General features: G+C 48.8%; 1 protein-coding gene across 1 annotated transcript in view; it reads left to right on the forward strand.

Annotated features, from left to right (window-relative positions):
• Nucleotides 1–8535, forward strand: part of LOC131215354 (methylcytosine dioxygenase TET) — a 141583-nt gene that overhangs the window by 111027 nt on the left and 22021 nt on the right. The window lies entirely within an intron of this gene.

Here is an 8535-nt window from a genome sequence, read left to right on the forward strand (position 1 = left end):
TTTTTGTGAGCTCTGGATTTGCTCGGGCTGAATCATAATCCCAAAACCTGAAATAGAAAGCGGAGGTGGCGGTCGCCTTTCGCGCGCACACCAGCAGGGAGATTTTGCACAAATGCGCGCTGCGTGTGTTTGTTGTTTGGTGCACTTCACGGATCCATACGCCCTCTCTCACGTACGACGGAAGTGCAATCTGAAGTGCACAATCTGCGTTGCGCGTGCAAATTACGAGCGATGCGTGGAGTGAAAGTAGTGTATGCAAATAGGCGACTATTGACTGTTGGACAAGGACTCCTAGCGAGGGCTACCTCTCTGATTTCAGGAACACAAGGGATTCCATTGGATCTCACGTAGAAGTTGTGGAAGTTATTGTCGAGATTGTAGAGAAATGGAAATGCTTACTCTGCCCTGGGTCGATTTTAAGTGAACATTGCCGATGTGTTAGCTACATTCTCCAAAATGATGCCCATTCCCCGATGCTGCTCTGGGAACATGCTCCTGGAAGGCCCCGGTCACTGGTCTGTTGTGTAGTGCAGATATTTGTGCTGATTGTGCGAAGATACGGCATGTTAATTGAAATGCCTCGCCGTTCTATGCACTTCCTCCGAGCTCTCTTTTCCGGGGCAGCGCGGCAGAAGCTCTGGCCCCTCGGCATCGAGATATATTGAAAACGTTGCGTTGATCAACGAAACTTCTCCTGCTGCAAATGAATATGCCGGTGGGCCCCACGCTCGCTAGCCACGTCCTGCAGAGCCATATCCTGTCCGTGGCGAAATAGAATGGCGCTTCCTGCAGGAAATTGAAGTGCACTCATGATGAGCCTAACGCGGGTGTGCTTTGCTGTCTGTACACCGGAGAGGTACACCGCCACAGGTCCACCACGACGGTGTACGGTCAACTCTCGGCTCTGTTAGTTTCTAATTTGCATCGAAGCAAAATTTTCAATTCGCTTGTCGATTGCGGCGCGCATATCAGAGTGGTGTGCCCCTGAAGCTCTCTACACCTGAGAAAATTATGCTCAGCTACCGGTAGTGCCCTACAGACGGTGATCACAACCCGTGTGGATGTGCCCGTGCAGGGAGACAAATAAGGTAATTCGATAAAAGGACGGCGGCGATGGTTCCCGTTCCTCGGTATACTTTGGTTAGGATAATGTTAATATCCTTCCGGCTAGCGGGGCAGGAACGAGAATGTGCGCTGCGAACTCACGGCAACTCATCAATTTCTGATGGCACTGGAGTGGAAAAACATCATCGAAATGATGCAGCAGTAATTGGACCAGCCAGCCCTAGCAGGCAGGCCGAAGGCGAGAAGTGCCTTCCGGAATGGTGTTCGAATGGAGCAGAGAACTAAAGTATCGCGATACGTAGATTGATGGCTCATCGAGTCCTTTAGTCCAAACCCCACAGGCTTTACGATGTAGAGCGACCAGCTTTTTTTTTATTGTCCGGCTATTTGTGAACTTTATTGGAATTTAAATTCCGGCCACTCTATCGGGGTATCATCGCTTCCTAATGGCAAATAAATCTAAATAAAGGTAAAATAAACTGCCAAATTTTACGCGCGGTGCGAGACGCGCACAACAAACTTGTTCGCCCCGACACAAGGCCGAGCAAAACGTTTCCTGTGCTAAATCTGGTCGAAAACAACGTCACGGTCGCGGCCGCTACAAATCGTTCAACCTACGCGCCAAATTATTAATGAACACACCATCGGGGAGGCGATGTTGGCGAGAGGTGGACAACACCCTGTTGGAATGTTTCTCTCTGCACCATCTCAGTTATGTCACCCCGGCACACACCGACCTGGCCACGCTGTCGTGTCAAGCCCATTTGCTTTTGCGAAAATTGTCTTCGCTTTCCACGTGGAAAAATCGATATCGATTACGACGTTTGTGGTGTTTTTGTTGAGGTATTTTTAGACCACCGTTGTTGCCCACAGTGTGGGCAAAAAGTGTGGAGAAAAAGTGCTGCCCGTATTGGAGAAGGTGTCAAACGATTTTTCCGATCGATGTCGATGAAAATAGACAGACGATCGGGAGGCAGCGGGAACGAGAGAGAGAGAGAGAACCGGTTGACCACCTGTGTCCAACCGGACGACCGGTTGACCGAGTGGCCAATAATTGCACCTTTTGGAGACCGCTGTGCTCAGTGGCACAGGAAGAGTAGCGCCACGTCACTCGAGGCCAAATCGATTTGCCAGGCCGGATTGATGGGTGCGGAAAATGTAGGCTCATCACAAATCGTTGTCATTGTCATCCGGCCGCCCCGGGCGGGGGGAACCGAATGATCAAAACCATCATCAACGGGAAATCGATTTGAAGAATAATCGATCGACCAGATCGACAAAAAATGCCCAACGTGTGCCCAATCTGAGGGGCATTTGGCCAAAACGTTCCAGTCGGCCAATTGGCAAGGATTCAAAACCTGCTGCAAACACACACTGTCGTGTGGTTCTGACTCCTAGAGGGTGCCTTTCGCATCATCTATCAGGTGGTTCAATTAATTGACAAACGAGTACACAACCTGTTTCCGCCGGCGCGGGAGACACTCATCTCGATCAGCCGAACTACTCTTTGCCTCTCGGTTACCTCGGATGGTGGTTTGGATGGAAAAGTTTGTCCTTTATCCTGCCTGAGAGCTCTGTCGGTTTACGGACTTCCGCATCCGTACGGTGGGCGCACCATCAACAAGTTGTCAACTCGTCAGTTGATTCCTAATGCAAGGTTGCCTCAGAACACGGTACTCACGGTGTCAGGGAGTTAATTTGGCATTAGTTTTTGATGCAATTAATGATTGCAGCAAATGGGTTGTGGTGTAGCAGCTGCCAGCCAAGAAACAATAATTGGTCATATTCTGTACCTACCAAATTACCGACAGCGATTGAGCGAATTTGATAATTTATTTGGATTTTAAGAGTTGTTGTTGATTTTGGACCAGTTTGGAGACATTGAGCTCCATTCCTTCATCTCCCTTAGTGGTTATGTTGCTTCCATTGTTCATGTGTTATTTGTTGGTCAGTTTCGATGGTTTGTTGATTTATATTTGATGATGCAACTTTAAGTCCAGTCATGTCCTGTCAGGATTCTGCAGGATGTTGATGTGCAATGTTGCCATTTTTATTGTTAATTCATTGATTCATCTCGATTGTTTTAATGACAGGTTCTTTAACCTTCATGTTTTTACGACAGGTTTTTATCGTAAGAGACGTTGAGCTATTAGGCTACCGAATGTAGCTAAAAATTCTTAAATTTTTAAAACCTTTAAAACCTTAAAAACCTTCTTCTACTCTTGTTTCTGTCCAAGTCCTTTCAAGACTGACCGACCGCTCCTTATTCTTAGTTGCTTTTTACACTTTTTAAAGCCCGGTGAAACTAATACACCACGAACGGGACGGATTAGGATCGAGTTTTCACAAAAAAAAACAGAGTTCTACCCACCATGTTTGTTGAGTTCTCGGGTGTCTTCGCCTCATTTATTTAAATTGAGCCTGTAGATCAGACAGAGAAGCACTTCATTGTAGCCATTGCCACAAACTGTCGGCAATGATAACGTTTCGAATGCATCACTCTCCAACATTGCACTAGAAGCGGGTGTCCTTTTTAATGTTGCCCCGACCCTGTTGCCAACATCTGTTGAATCGGCATTTCAAGCATTCGGAGAGAGCGGAGAGTTCCGCGATCAAAGGGGCAGGTAGGCAGGCTAACCACCACCAGTCTGTGGTGGCGGTGGCGGCGGCGGCGGCAGGTGAACCATAATCAGCATCACGCGAGAACCGCGCGCGATTCACCGCCCACCGCCGTGGCAGGAGCATAAATGCGCGGCTCCCTGTGTCGCGTGGTGTAAATTTCAACCCAAAACACCCCGCGGCAGACTCGGCAGCGCCAGTCTGTGGGTTGCGGTGGCTCCAAGCGCAACACGTGACCCCCCATCCCTCCCACCCGCCGAACCATCCGTCAACCCGTGTTCGTGTGACACGCGGAAGTGGCAATCAATTGGGAACCAATTTTCGAAAAGCGCTTCACCCGCGCCGCCGCCTCGAAAATCGGAGCCAACATCGGAATCGTCGTCGAATGATGATCGCGTGTTTGTCCCTACGTTTGGCTGTGTGTGTGTGTGGGTGGGTGTGTCTGGTGCAATGACACACGCCAAGAGGGGGTGGGGGGGTGCTACTATGCTGCGCTTCCATCCCATCGACCTATCTGCCGCCGCTACGCTCTCAATATTTGAATGTTGTGCCTGAGCAGCGGCGGTGGAGGATGCGCCACCACCCGTGGGGGGGGTGGTCGGTCTGGCTCACCCCCGTCACGCACGCCGCCTCCCCCTATTCCACCCCCAGGGGTGGGAGCGATGAATGAATGAAACACGAGAATCAATGAATGATGCGAAATCAGTCGCGAGCCGCCAAATTTTCGGCCTCGACTCGGCCGCCCGGCGAATGTTCGCGCAAAACACACATACAAACGTACGCACATTGCAGCGGGATGCATACAGTCCCACCACCCCCCTGCTGCGTGGCCCCCCTCGGCACCCACCGGCCGGCTGGCCGGAAAGGGTCAGCCAACGCGCGCACAAGATTAAACTTTATATGTATATATTTATTTACGAACGTAACGCGCACCACCCTGTGTTCTCCACATAAGCCGCCCACCACGGGGCAGTGCAAGTGCATGGCCCACCACGGGTCGCCCGGAGCCAGAGCCAACGTGCAGTTCGCACCGCTGTTCGGCTGGAACTTTTGTGAATGAATGGCGGCGAGAATTAAGTTTGGAAGTGCCCTGCGGGCGGGCGGACGGGCGGACACCCGGGAACGGGGACCATAAAGCAGGTATGAAATGCGATCGGCAACGGCGGCGGCGGAGGCACCGGCAGTCTGCTGCGGTTTTACGCCGCTGCCATCATCATCCTGCCCGTTGCGTTGTCGATTCGCGCCACTCGAAAGTGCCTGGTATCAATTAAAATATGCACGCGCTCGGTTGCGTGTGTGTTTGTGTCCCCAGCCCGGGGCCGCGGGGCTGGTGGTGGGGAGGTGCGAGATTCACTTTCGTTGGGATGACGCGTATTTTATGTTCCGTGCACGATTATCCTCTCTCCGTCGGCAGCAGCTGATCAGCTGGGTGTGTCGGCTTTTTCGGAGCCAAATAAAAAAAAAGCCATTCGATTCGAATTCGATGCTTAATTTGGGAGTTCATAAACGGGAAGGAAGATGAAAACAGTAGCAAAAATGCACAGAGAATCGAATGGGGACGAAGGCCGATCCCCGTACGTTCCTGTGGCGTGTGCTATATTTAAATTTCAATTTTTAACTTCAACACTAACCGTGAGATCGATTCAAAGAGAAAGTGATTCTACTGTTTTATCTGTGGTTTTAATCAATTTAAAGATATGGTAACGATGTCAAGAGATGCAAATTCTATCCTATTGTCAAAAAACCTCTGTAATCTACTGATTGGCTATCATGAACTACAGCATTCTCGATGACATGGGAAAGTATGATTTTCATGTCAATCGCTACAGTGGAAAATCAGGCAGTAAATTATTCCAAAGGATTTCTTAACTGGCTTCATTTACCTGTACTGCTGCTGTGAAATTGAAGGTTAGAGCTTTGATTATTCTTTACTCTGCTTACCACAAAAAAAGTTTTTAAATAACAGGACTAGGACTAGAACTAGGCTGCCAAACCAATCGAAGATAAAGGAACAGCCACTTTAGACAGCGAAGCAATGCTCGCACCGGTTATAGCTAGCAAATCATAAAGTTGATCCTATAAGTAACAGTCAACCTGTGTCCGAGTGGTCCATTTTAAATTCAATTCAATGGAAAACGGCCAATTTGAGGTGCAATGATTAGGAAAGCCGTCGACAGCTCTATTTATTGCCAACAGTTGTTGAACTGAAGGTTGAACAGAAATTTTACTGTATCCCAAAAAGGTCACAAAAATATAAAAAGGATAAAAAGGGTTCTGATACACTGATAAATTATGTATCCTGAATCACATGAACGTGTTAGCTTGCCTTTGTAGTTTGTCTTTCAAATATTTAATTATATTTATGGTGCTTTGTCAGTTGGCTTCGTTTTTCTTGAGCATCACTCACGTCAGGAAGAGATGAAACAGTGTGGCGAAAAATTGTTAAACGAAATAAAGTGTATTCTATTTTGCGTGATCTAACTACACTAATTATCTCGCGGTTTCTCAGTATCCTTGTACAGCCTCGTGGTTGACACTCGCTTCGTCACACGTGATCGAATCGTTTCAATAAACCCCCACCGGTATTGGTCCCGTTTTTTTGCGTTTTCCAGCACACCATTTCCCGGCTTCATTCATAATCTCACGCCGGCGAACGATGAATGAATTAAAAATAAAAATACGCGCACCCCGGAGGGAATGTGCGTATCTTCGTCGAGTATTTCTTGCCTTGCTGCGGCCACACACACAATTAAAAAAAAATCACAATCACCAAGAAAAATCCCCAGAACGGTATAGGGAAATGAGCGAAATACATTTTCCTTCTGTTTTCCCCCGAGGGGTGGCTGCGAAAAGTTTTCCCCTTAGAAGGCGCGCCGGACGAGCAGAGGAGATCCCAGGAAAACGACCCAAAGAATCCGCGCGGAGAGCCGGCCGGCCGGCCGGCCGTGTCCGCCGGCGATCCTTTTTTTGCCCGTCTAGCCCCCGTCGTGAAAGGTGATAAAAACAAACCCGGCCGACCGCGTGTCCTTTAACTGTGTGACTACGGATCATCTGATTGACCGGATTCCCGCCCGTAGCCCGTACGACCGAGGGTTGTCTGGCGTCTTCCCCCCCGGGGGCAGAGGAACGAAGGATTACGGGACCGACCGACCCCTCCTCGGTTATCGGTTTCTGGCATATAAAATAATAAAAAAAACGAATAAAACCGCATCCGACGAGAAAGTTTGTCCTTCGGGGGCCCATCCTGACGGGTAGAGGCCGTCGGCCGTTCTTGTCTCGTTGCTTCACGTTGAACGATTTCTGCCGATGCGGTCAGTGAACGAAAGTCGTCCTGCCTCCGAAAAGAAGGACTCTTGGAGGATAGGAGGGCCGTCGTGTTTTGGCCTTCGGCGATGATCCTTGAAAAAGGACGGCGCCCATTAAAGGGTAGCATTTGCTGCTCCGTCCGAACCCCGGCGGGACATTAAGAAGATGTTGGGGGGCTGCATTCTCTTCGGTTGACCCAACAGGTCTGCCCGTGGGATTTTGGTCGACTTTTTTTTCACCTTCAGACGTTCTTATTTCCGGTAGTCGGGGTCAATACCGAGGGTCAGCGATCTTTTCGAAAATTAAAATTTTTCGTCCAGGCATTGTCCTTTTTCAAAATTGGCGCGCGTCGTAAGCTGAATGAACTGATATGTCGTTTGGCCTTGAACTATGCTTCAGTTTCGGCTACTTCTTCATTGGAACCAGTCCTTTTGAGAAGTGTCGACGCAGAGGACGTTGTTCGGAGGAGTTGCCAGGAGTGCCAAAAAACATGGTTTTGATTATTTTATTTCAAGAGAACGGGATTACAAAAAAGACCAAGAGCAAATCCTAAAATAGGCATTATAAACGTAAAGCCAGAAACAAACTAAAAGTGTCATCGCAAATGGAAGAAATAGGTTGCGTTTTTGTGGTTATCACTAGACATGCCGAGAAGCGATTATATACTCCGCCGATATGGCACCTTGTGTCAAGACTGGAGGACGTTTGACTAAAGTAGACTAGACAGTCTATATATCAACAATGGTATTTTTCCTATCGTCTGTCAACTCACCAACCAACAACTCGCTCGATCGAATCGAATGCCAAAAACATTTTGACAACTCCATGGTCGTCAAAATGTCAAACTGTTTATGACATGTGTATGTTTTATGGCACTTTCTGGGAATAGTCATTATCCTTCAGACTTATTGACCCACGTGTTATTTAGGAGTGTTCGCAATCGGAATTTTTTTGTCAGCTCACGCCCAGAATGATGCTAGAAACAATCTCGAAATCTGTTTTCCAGGAGTTCCACTCCAAAGGGGTCGGTGCGCGGCAGCGAGGTGGACCACGTTTGTTTGTTGGATCGATATCGACGAACCCCAGCGAGAGGCGCGTGCCGTGGAGAAGGCGCGCGTAAGGAAGATGATAGCTTCCACCTGTTTCCACCCGTTGTTATGACAGCTAATGACCCTTTTTCGTTCGCCCCAGTGTTCGTGTGTGCGTAACCGGGTGTGCGGGCCGGACGAGTGGTTCCGAGGGTGGCAAAAGTTTGGCCAGGCGCCGCACCCACCGGTCGATGCTCATTTCTTTGCAAACAATTCTTCGGTTTTCCGTTTTCTAATCAAACAGGCAGAGACCGTTTAACGACGAACGGGTAACAAAATGGGTCAAACTGTTCACTCCTCCTTCTCCTCCGGGTCTCCGACCGGACCGGCCCGTCCTGTGTATGACATTCATTAAACGCTCCCGAAAAAAAAAAACAACAACGACCAGGACCTGTCAAACGAAAAAGACAATTTCTCAAGGACGAAATGATGGAGTGGTGTTTAATTTATGACTCCA

This window comes from Anopheles bellator, chromosome 1 (assembly GCF_943735745.2).
Source record: "Anopheles bellator chromosome 1, idAnoBellAS_SP24_06.2, whole genome shotgun sequence".
Taxonomy (NCBI): domain Eukaryota; kingdom Metazoa; phylum Arthropoda; class Insecta; order Diptera; family Culicidae; genus Anopheles; species Anopheles bellator.